The sequence below is a fragment of the Pleurodeles waltl genome, chromosome 9, assembly GCF_031143425.1.
Source record: "Pleurodeles waltl isolate 20211129_DDA chromosome 9, aPleWal1.hap1.20221129, whole genome shotgun sequence".
Lineage (NCBI taxonomy): Eukaryota > Metazoa > Chordata > Amphibia > Caudata > Salamandridae > Pleurodeles > Pleurodeles waltl.
The window spans coordinates 578,741,381-578,758,159 of record NC_090448.1 but is presented as its reverse complement, the minus strand read 5'-3'; positions in this window follow the sequence as shown (position 1 = coordinate 578,758,159).

Sequence of the window (16,779 nt, the reverse complement as noted above, 5' to 3'; positions counted from 1 at the left end):
ACCGGATCAGCAACCAGCGACACGGACTCGTCCTCTGATGGGAGCTCCCTTGTGGTGGCGGCAACATCTGTGCCCCTCACTTCTACAGGTACAGCCGCCACCCCCCTACCAGCACCGCCCTCCCAGCAGCCCCTCAGCCTTTGCCCCGTGCCCGCTCACCCAGGAGGGTGGGCATCACCTTCGCCCAAGGCACCTCAGCCCCTGCCCCTGTCACCTCTGCTGCCCTCAGTGAGGAGGCCATTGACCTCCTCAGGTCACTCACTGTTGGGCAGTCTACCATTGTGAATGCCATCCAGGGTGTAGAAAGGGAGTTGCAACACACTAATGCATTCCTGGAGGGCATTCATTCTGGTCAGGCTGCCCATCATCGAACCCTGCAATCTCTGGCCTCAGCACTGATGGCAGCCATTGTCCCTGTGTCTAGCCTCCCCCCTCCAACTTCCTCCACCCAGACCCAGTCCCCTGTACCTCTGCCTATCCCAAACACACCATCAGACCAGCCTGCACACACCTCAACACACAAGGGAAGCTCAGGCAAACAAAGGCACCACACATTCCACAGGCACTCACACAAGCATCACCCACATAAAGACACAGCAACATCCACTGCCTCCACTGTGTCCCCCTCCTCGTCGTCTCCCTCCTCCCTCCCAGTGTCGTCTACACTCTCACCTGCATGCACTACCACTACAGCCACTAGGACTCGCACCAGTACACCCACCACCACACCCCGCTCACCTGCGCTCACCACCCCCACTTCCATTTACACGTCCCCTGTGTCCTCTCCCAGTGTGTCTGTGACGTCCCCTCCCAAAGTACACAAACGCGGGCACACACACACCCAACATCCATCCACCTCACGACAGCCTCCAGAACATGCACCTGCACCCAAATCATCAAAAGTTACACCTCCTACAACCACCTCCTCTTCCTCCACTCCCAGACCCCCTCCAGCTACCCGTCCCAGTGTTCGTCAGAAACTTTTCCTGAGCAACGTTGACCTCTTTCCCACCCCCTCTCCAATTCATAGGTCCCGTAGTAGCACCTCAGCCAAAAAATCTCCGGTACCAGTGGTGCCTGTTAGAGGTATGTGGAGTGCACCGGCCACCAGGGCAGCCAGTGTGACACGGAGCCAAAGCACAGCCAGTCCCCCCCCCTGTGAAGCACCAGAAGTTGGACAGTGCCCGACGGGAGAGGGGGAAGACTCCTGCCGGCAAAGCCGCTCACAAGGGTCCCGGGGGGAGTGTCGAGTCAGCTGTGACTCCTCCCAAGGTGGGGAAGGGGCAGAAGAAAGTGCCAAAGTCTGGGAAGAGCAGCACGGCGGAGAAGGCCGCCATCATACCCGCTGCCCAGGACGCCACCGCCAGCCCCATCGTCATTGGTCAGGAGACCACCGCCAGAGTCAGTGCCCAGGAGGGCAGTCCAATCATCAGTGGTCAGGAGACCACCGCCAGAGTCAGTGCCCAGGAGGGCAGCCCCATCGTCACTGGTCAGGAGACCACCGCCAGAGTCAGTGCCCAGGAGGGCAGTCCCATTGTCAGTGGTCAGGAGACCACCGCCAGAGTCAGTGCCCAGGAGGGCAGTCCAATCGTCACTGGTCAGGAGACCACCGCCAGAGCCAGTGCCCAGGAGGGCTCCGGCAGCCACAGCCCCGCTGGGCAATGAGGGACCGCCATGGCAAACACCGCTGCACAGGTCAGAGACAGCAAAGTCAAGCACCGCAGAACAGGGCAAAGACCGCCATGGCAAGCACCACTGAACAGGTCAGAAACTGCTAAGTCAAGCACTGCTAAACAGGGAAAAGACTGCCATGGCAAGCACCGCTGAACAGGTCAGAAACTGCTAAGTCAAGCACCGCTGAACAGTGCAAAGACCACCATGCCAAGCACCGCTGAACAGGGCAAGCACCCCTGAACAGGGCAAAGACCGCCATGGTAAACACCGCTGAACAGGTCAGAAACTGCTAAGTCAAGCACCGCTGAACAGGGCAAAGACCGCCATGGCAAGCACCGCTGAACAGGTCAGAAACTGCTAAGTCAAGCACTGCTGAACAGTGCAAAGACCGCCATGGCAAGCACCGCTGAACAGGGCAAACACCGCTGAACAGGGCAAAGACCGCCATGGCAAGCACCGCTGAACAGGTCAGAAACTGCTAAGTCAAGCACCGCTGAACAGGGCAAAGACCGCCATGGCAAGCACCGCAACATCAAACACCGGTAGCCCATATGCGCCAGGGCCAGTGATGGAACTGGGACCGTCATGGGGAGAGTGATGCACTCTGGGCACCAGTCCCCCTCCAGAACCTGTGGAGAACAGCATCCACTACCTCAGTCCTTAACACGATGAAGCACTCTGGTCACCAGTCCCCCTCCAGAACCTGTGGAGAGCAGCATCCACTACCTCAGTCCTTAACAGGAGGAAGCACTCTGGGCACCAGCCCCCCTCCAGAACCAGTGTAGACTGTTATCCACTTGTGAGACTGTGGCTTTGCACTCCCCAGGATGGTACAGTGGGCACACCACCCACTGAAAAGACTTGTGAGACTGTGGCTTTGCACTCCCCAGGATGGTACAGTGGGCAAACCACCCACTGCAAAGACTTGTGAGACTGTGGTTTTGCACTCCCCAGGATGGTACAGTGGGCAAACCACCCACTGAAAAGACTTCTGAGACTGTGGCTTTGCACTCCCCAGGATGGTACAGTGGGCAAACCACCCACTGCAAAGACTTGTGAGACTGTGGCTTTGCACTCCCCAGGATGGTACAGTGGGCAAACCACCCACTGAAAGGCCTTGTGAGACTGTGGCTTTGCACTCCCCAGGATACATCAATGGGCATGGATCCCCGTCGTGGATCTGGCGTGGTGCTGTCATCCGGCTGAGGTGCCCCCCCTTCCCTTCCCCCTGAGGTGCCTGTTGTATTTCGATCTGATGCCCCAGCAGCGTTCTCTCCGTTTCTGGACAGGTATCGTGTGTGGGCCTCGCCCATGCATTTTGGGCCCAGTGGTCCAAGGACATTGAATGGTGCATACCTGCACTACTAATCGTGATGTATACATTTTAGAATGAGGATATCTATCTGTATATATTAGCTTACTGTATTTTGATACATTACAGTGGTTGAACTCATTTCCTTTTGTCTTTGCATTATTCCGGGGGGGTTGGGGGTTGTTACTGTGATGTTTGGAAATGCATTGGTGTGTGTGTTGTAGTGTGCGAGGGTCGGGGTGGGGGTGAGGGTGTTGCGTGTGTGTGTCCCTGACTTTTGCCTCCCCTATGTCGTAGGTGAAGTACTCACCGTTGTCTTCGGTGGCGGCGTTGCGGATCTTCGTAGAGGAGCAGGAAGACTATGGCAGGGAATATTTGGAGTTCCGGCTCCATGGTACCCTCCTTCCTCGTGGAGTGTGTTAAGGTGAGCGTTTTCCCATTGAAATGGCTGTTTCCGCCGTGTTTTTATCCACGGTGAATCAGCCCCGGAAAAGGTGGCGGATTGGCCTGTTGTAATACTGTGGGCGGTACTTTGTCTTCCGCCTGTCTGTTGGCGGTAACCGTCGCGCTGCTTGTCTGTACCGCCGTGGCGGGCGGAGTGTTAAAGTGGCTGTCTTTGTTGGCGGTTTCCGCCACGGTCATAATTCCCTTTTTTTTCTACCGGCCTGTTTGCGGACTTACCGCCGCTTTAACACCGTCCGCCAGGGTTGTAATGACCCCCCTTAGTCTCTTATTTGGAGATTTTCTTCACTGGGACGAACCTGCAAATCTGTCCGGGTCGCAGTTGAGGCAAGCTGGCTAGAGTTGCCGCGGCGGGTCGGTCCCTCTATGGAGCTTTTTTTCAAAAGTTCTCCAAACTTCTCCAAACTTCTGGATCTTCTTCCAGATGTTCCTCTAAGGTTCTTTTGGGATCCACAGCTCACCCCAAGGTTCCAGAAGCTCTGAGATGATCCTTGGGGGTGTGGACTACAGCTCCCAGAATGCACCTGGCGCAAACTCCTTTTTGGCCACTGGAGAGTGGTCAGCTGGTTGATTTCTTCAGGAGTTGGTGCAGGGGACGCTGGTTAGCAATTTTTCACCTGTAGCAAACCGGGAGTCCCTCTTTGAACCAGTTGAAGCCAGACAAAGTCCTTCTTGTGGTGAAGCCCAAGTGTGCAGCTGATGCAGTCCTTCAGAGTGCAGGGTCCAGGTGCAGGCCAGGGGTCCAGCAGGGCAGTCCTTCTTCTTCTGTTGTTCTTCCTTGTTGGAATCTGATGGGGATCTGAGGTGTGGGTGCAGGTCTGCCAGTTTTATCCTTGCTCCTGGGTGAAAAACAGAGGGGTCCTGGTTCTCCAATCAGGTGCAGGGTCCTTCCCCCTGTGATGACCACTTCCTGGGAAGTGTGGCAAAAATCAATCCCAGGAGGCAACATTCCTCAAAAATCCATCATGGCTGAAAGTGATTTTTGGAGGTTACATCTGGCTGAGCCCACCCACTGGTGTGGCTAAAAATCCTCCAGGGCACAGCCAAGAGTCTGTAACCACCAGTACCTGTCCAAGAAGTTTGGGGGTGACCAGGGCAAAAAGGAGGACTTTCCTACAGTGCGCTAGTCCCACCATGCACACAATGGTGCCCGAAAGCTCAAACCAATCAAACTTGCTTACAAGCAATTTAATGATTCAACAGTCTTTCCAATGCAAAAGTCCAAAATTATTCAGTTTATTATGCTTCACTGAATATGCAGATCATTCATCAGAACAAATGTTTTTTTGCATTACGAAGTAAAACATAATATCTTGAAAAAACACTAATGTTAAATCCCAGTCCTTTTCAGGTGTTAGCTCTTCATCAGGAGAACTGTAAAAAAATATATCAAACAAATAAATCAGACATGGAATGTCATCAAACCACTATAAACAAGTGTTCCCCAATTCCACAGTAGTGCTCACCACAGTATCACAATGTGAATGTTAATGATGCAACAGATGAATTGCCAACATGCAGTGTAAAATTCACCAAAACAAAGGTGCTATGACTAACATGCAGATTAGTCCCTCTATCAGGAAACAAAAAGTTTGTCAGACTATATCAGAAAGTGAACCCAACACAATGTTTGATAAACCCCTGTGCACTGTAAACAACCCGCTAAAAAACTTAGCTCCAGAAAAACACTCACAAGAATTCAAAGCTGTGGACAGATGCCATGTGTTACTGCAACAGGAACCAATATGCTGAGAACAAGAATGAAGAAAACAGAGTTGACCCAAAAAGAACAACCGATGTTTGTGTAACCTGCGAACAGTCTCAACTTATTTACTGCTGAGACAAACAGACCAACAACGACTCATACCTGCTTGTGCCGCCACTGCTACAGAATGAATGGCTCCCATAGAAATACACTGCTAGAGATGGGGGTCTCTGGTTGGTAGTCAGTTTGCACTCTGTCCAAGCAGGGACCCTCAAGATAGTCAGGGCAATGGAGATACCCACTTAGATAACCCCTGCTCACCCCCTTGGTAGCTTGACATAATCAGTCGGGTCTATCTCAAAGCCGATGTGTAAAGTATGTGTAGCAACACACACAGTATGTAGGAAAGTACCATCTTGCCTGGCATGTTACCCCCATATTTCACTGTATATATGTTGTTTTAGTCTATGTGTCACTGGGACCCTGCCAGGCAGGGCCCCAGTGCTCATAAGTATGTGCCCTGTATGTGTTACCTGTGTGATGCCTAACTGTCTCACTGAGGCTCTGCTAACCAGAACCTCAGTGGTTATGCTCTCTCTGCTTTCCAAATTTGTCACTAACAGGCTAGTGACTAAATTTACCAATTCACATTGGCATACTGGTACACCCATATAATTCCCTAGTATATGGTACTGAGGTACCCAGGGTATTGGGGTTCCAGGAGATCCCTATGGGCTGCAGCATTTCTTTTCCCACCCATAGGGAGCTCTGACAATTCTTACACAGGCCTGCCAGTGCAGCCTGAGAAAAATAACGTCCAAGTTATTTCACAGCCATTTACCACTGCACTTAAGTAACTTATAAGTCACCTATTTGTCTAACCTTCACCTAGTGAAGGTTGGGTGCAAAGTTACTTAGTGTGTGGGCACCCTGGCACTAGCCAAGGTGCCCCCACATCGCTCAGGGCACATTCCCCGGACTTTGTGAGTGCGGGGACACCATTACACGTGTGCACTATACATAGGTCACTACCTATGTATAGCGTCACAATGGTAACTCCGAACATGGCCATGTCTAAGATCATGGAATCGTCACCCCAATACCATTCTGGTATTGGGGGGACAATTCCATGATCCCCGGGTCTCTAGCACAGTACCTGGGTACTGCCAAACTGCCTTTCCGGGGTCTCCACTGCAGCTGCTGCCAACCCCAAGACAGGTTTCTGCCCTCCTGGGGTCCAGGCAGCCCTGGCCCAGGAAGGCAGAACAAAGGATTTCCTCTGAGAGAGGGTGTTACACCCTCTCCCTTTGGAAATAGGTGTGAAGGCTGGGGAGGAGTAGCCTCCCCCAGCCTCTGGAAATGCTTTGATGGGCACAGATGGTGCCCATCTCTGCATAAGCCAGTCTACACCAGTTCAGGGATCCCCCAGCCCTGCTCTGGCGCGAAACTGGACAAAGGAAAGGGGAGTGACCACTCCCCTGACCTGCACCCCCCAGGGGAGGTGCCCAGAGCTCCTCCAGTGTGTCCCAGACCTCTGCCATCTTGGAAACAGAGGTGTTGGGGGCACACTGGACTGCTCTGAGTGGCCAGTGCCAGCAGGTGACGTCAGATGCTCCTTCTGATAGGCTCTAACCTCTCTTGGTAGCCAATCCTCCTTCCTTGGTAGCCAAACCTTCTTTTCTGGCTATTTAGGCTCTCTGCTTTGGGGAATTCTTCAGATAACGAATGCAAGAGCTCACCAGAGTTCCTCTGCATCTCCCTCTTCACCTTCTACCAAAGGATCGACCACTGACTGCTCAGGACGCCTGCAAAACCGCAACAAAGTAGCCAGACAACTACCAGCAACATTGTAGCGCCTAATCCTGCTGGCTTTCTCGACTGTTTCCATGTGGTGCATGCTCTAGGGGTAGCCTGCCTTCACCCTGCACCAGAAGCTTCGAAGAAATCTCCTGTGGGTCGACGGAATCTTCCCCCTGCTAATGCAGGCACCAAAAGACTGCATCACTGGTCCTCTGGGTCCCCTCTCATCCTGACGAGTGTGGTCCCTGGAACTCAGCAACTCTGTCCAAGTGACTCCCACAGTACAGTGACTCTTCAGTCCAAGTTTGGTGGAGGTAAGTACTTGCCTCCCCACGCTAGACTGCATTGCTGGGTACCGCGTGATTTGCAGCTGCTCCGGCTCCTGTGCACTCTTCCAGGATTTCCTTCATGCACAGCCAAGCCTGGGTCCCCGGCACTCCTTCCTGCAATGCACAACCTTCTGAGTTGTCCTCTGGCGTCGTGGGACTCCCTTTTGTGACTTTGCATGGACTCCGTTTCACTTTCCTTCCAAGTGCCTGTTCAGGTACTTTTGCGGGTGCTGCCTGCTTCTGTGAGGGCTCCCTGAGTTGCTAAGTGCTCCCTCTGTCTCTTCCTCCAAGTGGTGACATCCTGGTCCCTCCTGGGTCACAGCAGCACCCAAAAACCTCTACCGCAACCCTTGCAGCTAGCAAGGGTTGTTTGCGGTCTTTCTGCATGGGAATACCTCTGCAGCTTCCCCGTGGCGTGGGACATACATCCTCCAAAGGAGAAGTTCCTAGTCCTCTTCTTTCTTGCAGAACTCAAAGCTTCTTCCAACCGATGGCAGCTTCCTTGCACCTTCAGCTGGCATTTCCTGGGCTCCTGCCCACTCTCGACACTGTCGCGACTATTGGACTTGGTCCCCTTGTCTTAAAGGTACTCAGGTCCGGAAATCCACTGTTGTTGCATTGCTGGTGTTTGTTCTTTCTGCAGAATCCCCCTATCACGACTTCTGTGCTCTCTGGGGGTAGTAGGCGCACTTTACACCTACTTTTCAGGGCCTATGGGTGGGCTATTTTTCTAACCCTCGCTGTTTTCTTACAGTCCCAGTGACCCTCTACAAGCTCACATAGGTTTGGGGTCCATTCATGGTTCGCATTCCACTTTTGGAGTATATGGTTTGTGTTGCCCCTATACCTGTGTGCTCCTATTGCAATCTGTTGTAATTCTACACTGTTTGCATTACTTTTCTTGCTATTACTTACCTAATTTTGGTTTGTGTACATATATCTTGTGTATATAACTTATCCTCTTACTGAGGGTACTCACTGAGATACTTTTGGCATATTGTCATAAAAATAAAGTACCTTTATTTTTAGTAACTCTGTCTATTGTGTTTTCTTATGATATTGTGCATATGACACCAGTGGTATAGTAGGGGCTTTACATGTCTCCTAGTTCAGCCTAAGCTGCTTTGCCATAGCTACCTTCTATCAGCCTAAGCTGCTAGAAACACCTCTTCTACACTAATAAAGGATAACTGGACCTGGCACAAGGTGTAAGTACCTCTGGTACCCACTACAAGCCAGGCCAGCCTCCTACACAGTAATACAGTGAAAACACTACAAAATGGACACCACACCAGTTTAGAAAAAGAGGCAATATTTATCTAAATCAAAAAGACCAAAACGACAAAAACCCAACATACACAAGTTAAGATATTAATTTTGAAATGTTAAAAGATTCTTACTCCATAGAAAACAATGGAAATGTTGTTGTTACACAAAGTACCTGGTTTGTGTCAAAAATAAAGCTGCAAAGGCGAGCGTGTGTCAGAAAAGTCAATGGTACGTCGATTCCTTACTCACAATTAGGCTGTGCATCGTTTCTTCACCGGTCAGGTAGGCGGTGCGTCATTTTTCCCTCCTGCAAGAGAGCAATGCATCGATTTCCAGACGGGGCACCTCGGATTCATGCAGTTTTCAGCAGCCGCAAGCGGGTGTTGCGTAATTCTCTAGCTGCGATGCAGGTGATGTGTCAATTTCTCAGCCACGATGCAGATGGTGTGTCAATATCAGCCGGGAGGCAGGTGGCGCGTCATTCTTACAGCCACGTTGCAGGTGGTGCGTCAACATTTTCCCTGCATGGCTTCCTGTACGTGGATTTTGGTCCTTGTTCTACCAACTTCACCTTTCAAGGGCCCAGGGACTGGATAGAGCACCACTTAGCAAGGCAGGAGTCTCAGAAGAGAGTCCAACGGCTGGCAGAGGAAGTCTTTGATGGCCCTACGACTTCAAAACAGGAGGCAAGCTCAGTCTAAGCCCTTGGAGATTCTTCACAAGCAGGAATATACCAGAAAGTCCAGTCTTTGTCCCCTTCCCAATGCAGAAGCTGCAACTGCAGGATAGCCGAACAAAGCTCAGTCACAGTCAGGGGCAGCACTTCTCCTCAGCTTTTCAGCTCTTCTCCGTGGAAGAGGTTCCTCTTGGTCCCAGAAGTAAATCTGAAAATCTGGGGTTTTGGGTCCACTACTTATACCCCTTTCTGCCTTTGAAGTAGCCAAACTTCAAAGGAAAGTCTCTTTTGTTCACGGGATCTTGCCTTGCACAGGCCTGGCTCTAGACTCACAGCATTGGGTTGGAGACTGCATTGTGTGAGGGTAGGCACAGCCCTTTCAGGTGTAAGTGACCACTCCTCCCTCCACTCTAGCCCGGATGGCCCATCAGGATATGCAGGATACACCCCAGCTCCCTTTGTGCCACTGTCTAGAGGAGAGGTGCAAACAGCCCAGCTGTCATACTGACCCAGACAGGGAATCCACAAACAGGCAGAGTCACAGAATGGTTTAAGCAAAGAAAAACTGCACACCGAATTTGGCAGTATTTCACTGTTAGGACATGTAAAACACATCAGTACATGTCCCACCTTTAACATACACTGCACCCTTCCCGTGGGGCTACCTAGGGTCTACCTTAGGGGTGCCTTACATGTATAAAAAGGGAAGGTTTGGGCCTGGCAAGTGGGTACAGTTGCCAGGTCGAATTGGCAGTTTAAAACTGCACACAGACACTCCAGTGGCACGTCTGAGCCATGTTTACAGGGCTACTCATGTGGGTGGCACAACCAGTGCTGCAGGCCCACTAGTAGCATTTGATTTACAGGCCCTGGGCACCCTTAGTGCACTGTACTAGGGACTTACTAGTAAATCAAATATGCCAATCATGGAAAGCCAATTACATATACACTTTACATAGAAGCACTTGCACTTTCGCACTGAATAGCAGTGGTAAAGTGCCCAGAGTATCAAAAACAGCAAAAAACAGATCAACAACCTGGGAATCAGTGGCACAAAGTTAAAGGTGACCACGCCAAGGATGCCAAGTCTAACAGTGCCCCTAAGCAAATTACCTGCCCTTGCATAGGCCAATAATTGTTGTTGCCTTTGAGAAATGTTTACTTGATCCAATGCTTGTTTTAGAACTCGGGTAGCAATCTGGGGCACGTGTCAACTTGTTGCCTGAGCTTGTGGCATCCTCATGACTCAGACTGGGTGTGGCCAGGTACAGCAGCCTTATGACTCAGACTGGGTGTGGCTAGATGACTCAGACTGGGTGTGGCCAGGTGCAGCAGGTATTTAAAGCCACACCAGTCTTGAGGTGATTGCTTGCTGTCAGATGTCTTGAGATGCAGAGTGGAATTCTCTGCTCCTCTGTGCTTGTTCCTGGATCGTCTATGCCACAGCCCAGTGCCACAGATGCCAATCCTAGAAAAGAAGAGATCAAGAAGATTAGCATCATAAAAGGTGGTAACGCCTGCACAAACTTGAAAAGCTTCTTACCCGTTACCTTTGATAGTTGATTGCCGGATGTTCAGATGGCCAGCGTGCACTAGAAGGGTGTATTATCAGTATCATTGGTTACTTGAATACTTGCTGTCTGCCCAATAATAATGCTCATTGTTGTTAGCTTGCAATGACAAAACAAATTAGAGCGCTTGTTGGACAATTGTTATTTTAATGATGTACTATGAACATGTTTGTAATAGTTGAGTTTTATGTAGCATTTTTGTTATACCAATCATTGCCTATGATTAAGAATATTCAGTGATTGGTACAAGCTAGTTTCAAAATGTGAATCAAAGGTCTGTTATTTCATGTCAATTGTCACTGTGATGTAACAGTGATGGCACCAATACATTTGAAAGTGAACTTTAGTATATTAACCCTATGCTCTCAGTGCAGTTAAAACACTGAACTGTGTTTTTCCAATAATAATACGCTGCTCTGATTAATCCATGAATATTTGAGAAATCTAAATACTTAAGAATTTATTTTCATTCTCTATTGCATGTTATATGCCTATGATTGTGAGTGTGACTGTGTTTTAGAAAGTCTCATCAAGACCCAACGAGCAAGAAGTACACTGAATTTCTAGAACACTTTAGGTAGGTCTTCTAGTGGGGCCACATTGACTTGGGAACAAGGTGGGAATACATGTAGATAGTATAGAAGGCTAAACATTGTATCTGGTTGCAGGTTCCATACTGTTTCTTGAAGATCCCTAGATGGAGGGCAGAGCCATCAAGGCAGGAAAGGGGACCCTGACAGGTACATCTAGTTTGTAGGAATTGCCAAAGAGTAGTTTTAGTATATCTGCTACATGAAAAGTGTTATGTGACTAAATTTTCAATTCATCATACGAGATATCTGCTCTTTGTAGACCACAGCTAGCCATCCTGACCCTTACAGGTGACATCCGTGTTTCTCTCTCTCTCTCATCCATCCCTGTTCACCTGGAACTTACCCGTGCTGATCACGTACAAGTAAGTGGAAGGCACGCAGCATCTAGGTGGAGTTGGTAACAAGCAACTTGGGTCAGCATTGTGTCTCCGTGGGATGAACAGGTTAGTGCTTGACAGCTGCCAGCACATTGAGCCTTCTCAGTGGTGATTTAGTTCTAGGTTCGGGAGTGGTAGCAGATCGGGGGAGTCTAGTGTGGCTCCAACCCCCTGGGAGGATGAGAGGGCATAATCGAGGGTGGCCTTCCTGACTGCTCAAAAAGCATGATCAGACACTCTGTCATTCATTGTGTGGGACAGTCAGGGGATTACAGGGGTTTCAAGAATGGCAGTGGCAACAATAGCAACAAACGAGAGGCAGGGGCAGGGAAGGGCAAGTCCCTGCAGGAAAAAGCACATATTCTGGTTGAAATAAACAGGTTGGCATATTGGCTACAATGGTGTGGAGTGTATCAGGATAGGACATTATTATTGGAAGGGTTTAGAAACTGATTTCATGGAATGGAATGGAGGATTGAATTTTTTTGGGGATGCGGCAGGATGGTTGCGTTTCAGACTCTTTAGGCAAGGACAATTGTGTGATGAGCATTGGTCAGATTAGTGGTGGCACAGGGGAGGAGTATTGCATTTTTGGACTTCTTTCCAACTGTGGGGGTAGTATTTGTGTAGGACAAACAATTTGCAAACAAGAAAGTGCTGCGTCATGTAGATAACATGGCTGTGGTATGCATTGTGAAGAAGCGATCAGCAAGAGATACACACGTGCTGAAGTTGTTGAGGGTTTTTGTTTTGACTTGCCTGAGAAGTAACACCCCCCACTCCCCTCTACATCCATGCCCCCATTCACACACACACACACGCAGACACACACTCATCCACACATACATACACGCATGCATTCATCCATTCATGCACACATACGCACACACATCAAAACATACACGCAGACATGCATTCACATTTCCGTACATACACGCACTCACACACATTCATACACGCACTCACACACACATTCATACATGCACACAAACAACACTAAACACACACTCGCATTCACACACACACTCACACATACATGCACACGCACTCACAGAAACAACACCCCCCACTCCTCTCCCCTGTTGGAGATCCTACTTACCTGGATCCAGGGGGTCTTCCGGCAGGGGACGGGACGGGGCACTGCTACCGCCAGCAGAGCCCGCCAGCAGAACACTGCCAGGCTGTATTATTTTTCATAATACGGCTTGCGGTGGTCTACTGGCATGGCGCTGCTGGTGGTAGCAGCGCCACCCTACATCCATCCGCCAGTAAGGCCACAGCCAGATTTCTGCCCTTCTTGTGGCGGAAATCCGGATGTGGTCATATTATGGCGGACTGATGGTAGCCGTGTCGACGGTCTTTTGGTGGCTGTCGCCACGGCGGTAGGCAGTTTTTACCGTCATTGTCATAATGGGGGCCATAGTGTTTAGAGCCGACCGCGTACCCAGGATAAATAATTACAGTGGATGACCTGACTTTTTTTTTATGGTTGACGCCCCATGGTCTTGCTTTGGGAGCTGACAGAGACAAGATGCCAATGCCGGAAGAGATGTGGTGGATAGATATAAGAGGATGTTTTTGTTGGTAGCAGGGTACTTGGCACAGTCTACAAATAGGGTATAGTTTAAAGCCTGAAGGGAATTCTCGGAGACAGGAGCGGAAAGGAGAAATTGTGAAAAGGAAGAGTGGTTGCCAAAGGGAGGACATGAATTATTTCATCATTTATATGACTGAGAAAGGATAGTCTAAGTTGACAATGGCAGGGAAATTATCAGTTGTTGCATTTGTGGGTACGTTTTTGTGGGGTTGTGCACCCACGGTTGATGAAGTGGGGAGAGGACTACTTGAAGGCTGGACAAAGGAAAAAGAGAATGGGGGGCCGCTGAGGAAACCTTTAAGGTGGTTAGTTTTTTGCCAGGTGATTAATATGTCGCCCTGAGTGTGCAGCAATGAAAGGAATGTGTGTTGTTTTCATATTTAATGGGTGTTGTATGTTTTTATTGGCTTTTCGAGTGTCAGAATTGCTTGGAAAGAGGCAGGAAGGAGGTTTGCGTTGGTCCGAGGTAGAGATGACTGGTAACAATTTGAAGTTATACCTGGGAAGAATAAAAATAGATCAAAGAAGATGAGGATGTGTGGTGGGGCTGGGGGTGTGCACAGAAAGTCGGTACTTTTCTATGTACTGGTGCCGAAGTTTGCGGGGGCAAGCACAGGAAAGAGAAGGGGAGGTTTTCAGGCATCAGAATGGGTCCAAGGTGACTTTGTTCCACTTGTTGTCAGTGCTGCGCAAGGCTTTAAATGGTTGAACCTGCCTGCAAAGAATTACAGGACACACTAATTTAGGATAGGGACGGCAACAGAGGTGGGTAGATTGGGCTGGGGCAAGGACGGGATAATGCAATTTGGGAGGTGGTAATCAGACTGCTATAACAGATATCTGTGGTAGGTGGAAATGTAAAGAGAGTACTGTTTGCTATGTTATTTTATTTTAGGTTCTGTTTGTGGTTCGACAAGTGAGGAGATGAACATCTAGATTGTGAGACACTCATTTGTGAAATGCGCACACAGACAAGTGATAGGAGAAGACATGGGAGGAATTTGGGTCTGTGGGAGCATGGGATGTGGGTGCATTGGTAAGGAAAAGGGGGTATGTTATGGCACACCTTTGTTGCCTCTGTTGAACATGATGTTGGGGGAGTGAAGGTTGTCCTGACACTTTAGCTATTCACTTAGGGGAGAATTTTGTTGTGGGAAAAAAAGAGCTAGCATTGATCAAAGCAATGAAGGCAGACTTGAAAGAGAATAAGAGCTCATAGGCAGAATGCATGTGTCGCGGACAGAGTTGATTCCCAGAAGAGAGTGGAGAGGGACAGAAAGACTAGCTGCTAGCTAAGACTAACTAAGGAGAGATGGAAATTGAAAAAAGAGCTTGAGAAATTCTGTAGGGATGAGGGAGTGGGTCTCTTGAAGTGACAGTTTTTTCAGCGACAAAGAGTACATCTGTCAGTTTGATGCAGTTACGGGAGGCGTTGTCAATAGCCTTAGGTGTCAAGTCGTGGTAATCAGATGGAATAGGGATGTTATGAGGTGCCCAATTGTGAAGTTCCAGTGGATTGCCTCTGCAGGGGACGGGGAACCAGACAAAAACTCTAGAGGGGATTTTTTCTGGGTGGTAGTTTGCCAAGATAGTTTCATTGTTTTAATCGTTGTTATTGTTGTTGGGGTTGGTCAAACAGTTTGAAAGGGAGGGTTGGGGTAAGTTGATGCTTGCCAAAGGCAGGAAGTTAAAGGTTTAACATTTTAGTAATTAAGTTAGCTCAGGGTGTAGAGTGGAATTACAGTGACAAGCAGTTGAATTGGAGCCATTATGTGGACAACAAGGGGTGGGGGTAGGCCTACATGTTAGGCAGTGAATGAGGTATAGTGAGATTCATAGTTTTGTATGGCATGTTGCCTTGGGATAGATATGAATCTGTGATTGTGCACGTGTATCATTAAAACAGCCTTTTCCACACTTACAACGTGACAGTGGCCTGTGCTGTTCCATGTGGCCCAAACAAGCCATGTTACAGGACAAATGTTTTCGCTTAAAACGATTAAGACTTTACACGCAGTCTGAAAAATGTCAACATTCTTCAACTATTCAAGATCTAGCACAGTATCCAAGAGCATTATTACTCTGCAGCAAATATGTTAAGGACTGGCTTCCGGCTTTGAATACATTTTATATCTGTCCCATATCGCCCGTCCAGTGGTTGCAGAGGTAAATACACTGTCGCAGGATTTTGAGATGCAGCTTTGCCCACGCAGTCTTTCAGGGGAGCTGACGGATTGTTTAATTTAACTCAGACGTTATTTATCAAATAATTTTTGTAAACTCGAAATTGCTGCTGAACGTAGAAGTTTAGCATTGCAGCCTCGTAACTGCTGGCAGTCCGTCAGCGACAGAAGCAGGGCAGTCAGCTGGGCTGTTCCATAGTTTTTGTTTTCTTCAGAAAAGGGGGACCGCGTTGCCTTTTGGAGTAAACAGTAGAATGCGATTTTAAGTGCCCCTTGATGTTCGATGCACGGCTTGGCCGCGTCTGCAGTGAGTCTGATTCTAAACGGTGGGGGTTTATTCAGATTTCCAAAGGCGAGCTCTGGCAGACCAGTGCTGTCACAGGGTACAGACTGGGAACCAATCTCATCAGTGAGGGTCAAAAGTGATGGTTTTCTCTGGGCCAATCGGGCGCCCCGGGCTGTGTTGATCATGATGTGTGCGAGCGCAGAGTAATAAGGAGCAGCGTGTAGCCCAACCTGGACCACCACCATCCGAGGCGGAGCAGCAAAGCCCCCTTCCGTGGAATAACTGCAGGGCTGCACGTCGCTAGAAAATGAAGGACGGCGGCCTCCTAGGGCCAGTTACAACCGAGCAACAGGAAAGGGACCGTTTCACTCTGCCAGCGCCTCATGCTAACCACCTTAGCAGATGGTGAGAGGATCTCTCTGACAGCACAGGACGCCTGCTACGGGAGCTAAAGGGGAAAGGAGCACCGCGCTTGCACCACGTCCCTTCCACTGGAAGCGAAGGGGAAAAGAGCACCGCGCATGCACCGCGTCCCTTCCACTGGAGCTGACGAGTCCTTTCATCGCATTCCTTCTACTGTTTCCGGAGAAAGGGGCATAGCGCTTGTACCACATCCCTTCCGCCGGAGCTGAAGGTGAGCGGAGCTCTGTCCTTGCGCAGCATCTCTTTTACTGGAGTTCAGGTTGTACCTGCGCGTCATCCCTGCGACACGAACAGAAGGAGAAATTAAAACTGAATTTGCGCCGCATCACTTTTCCCTGGAGCTGAAAATTACAGAAGAGACGTACATGTACCGAAACACTTTTACGTGATCTGAGCAGTGAAGAGATCTGTGCCAGCGCAGCATCCTTGCGTCTGGAGTTGAAGGTGAGAGAAGCCTGTGCTTGCAAGACACCCCTTCCATTGGCGCCGAGGGAGAGGACCACCTTGCTTGCACCACATCCC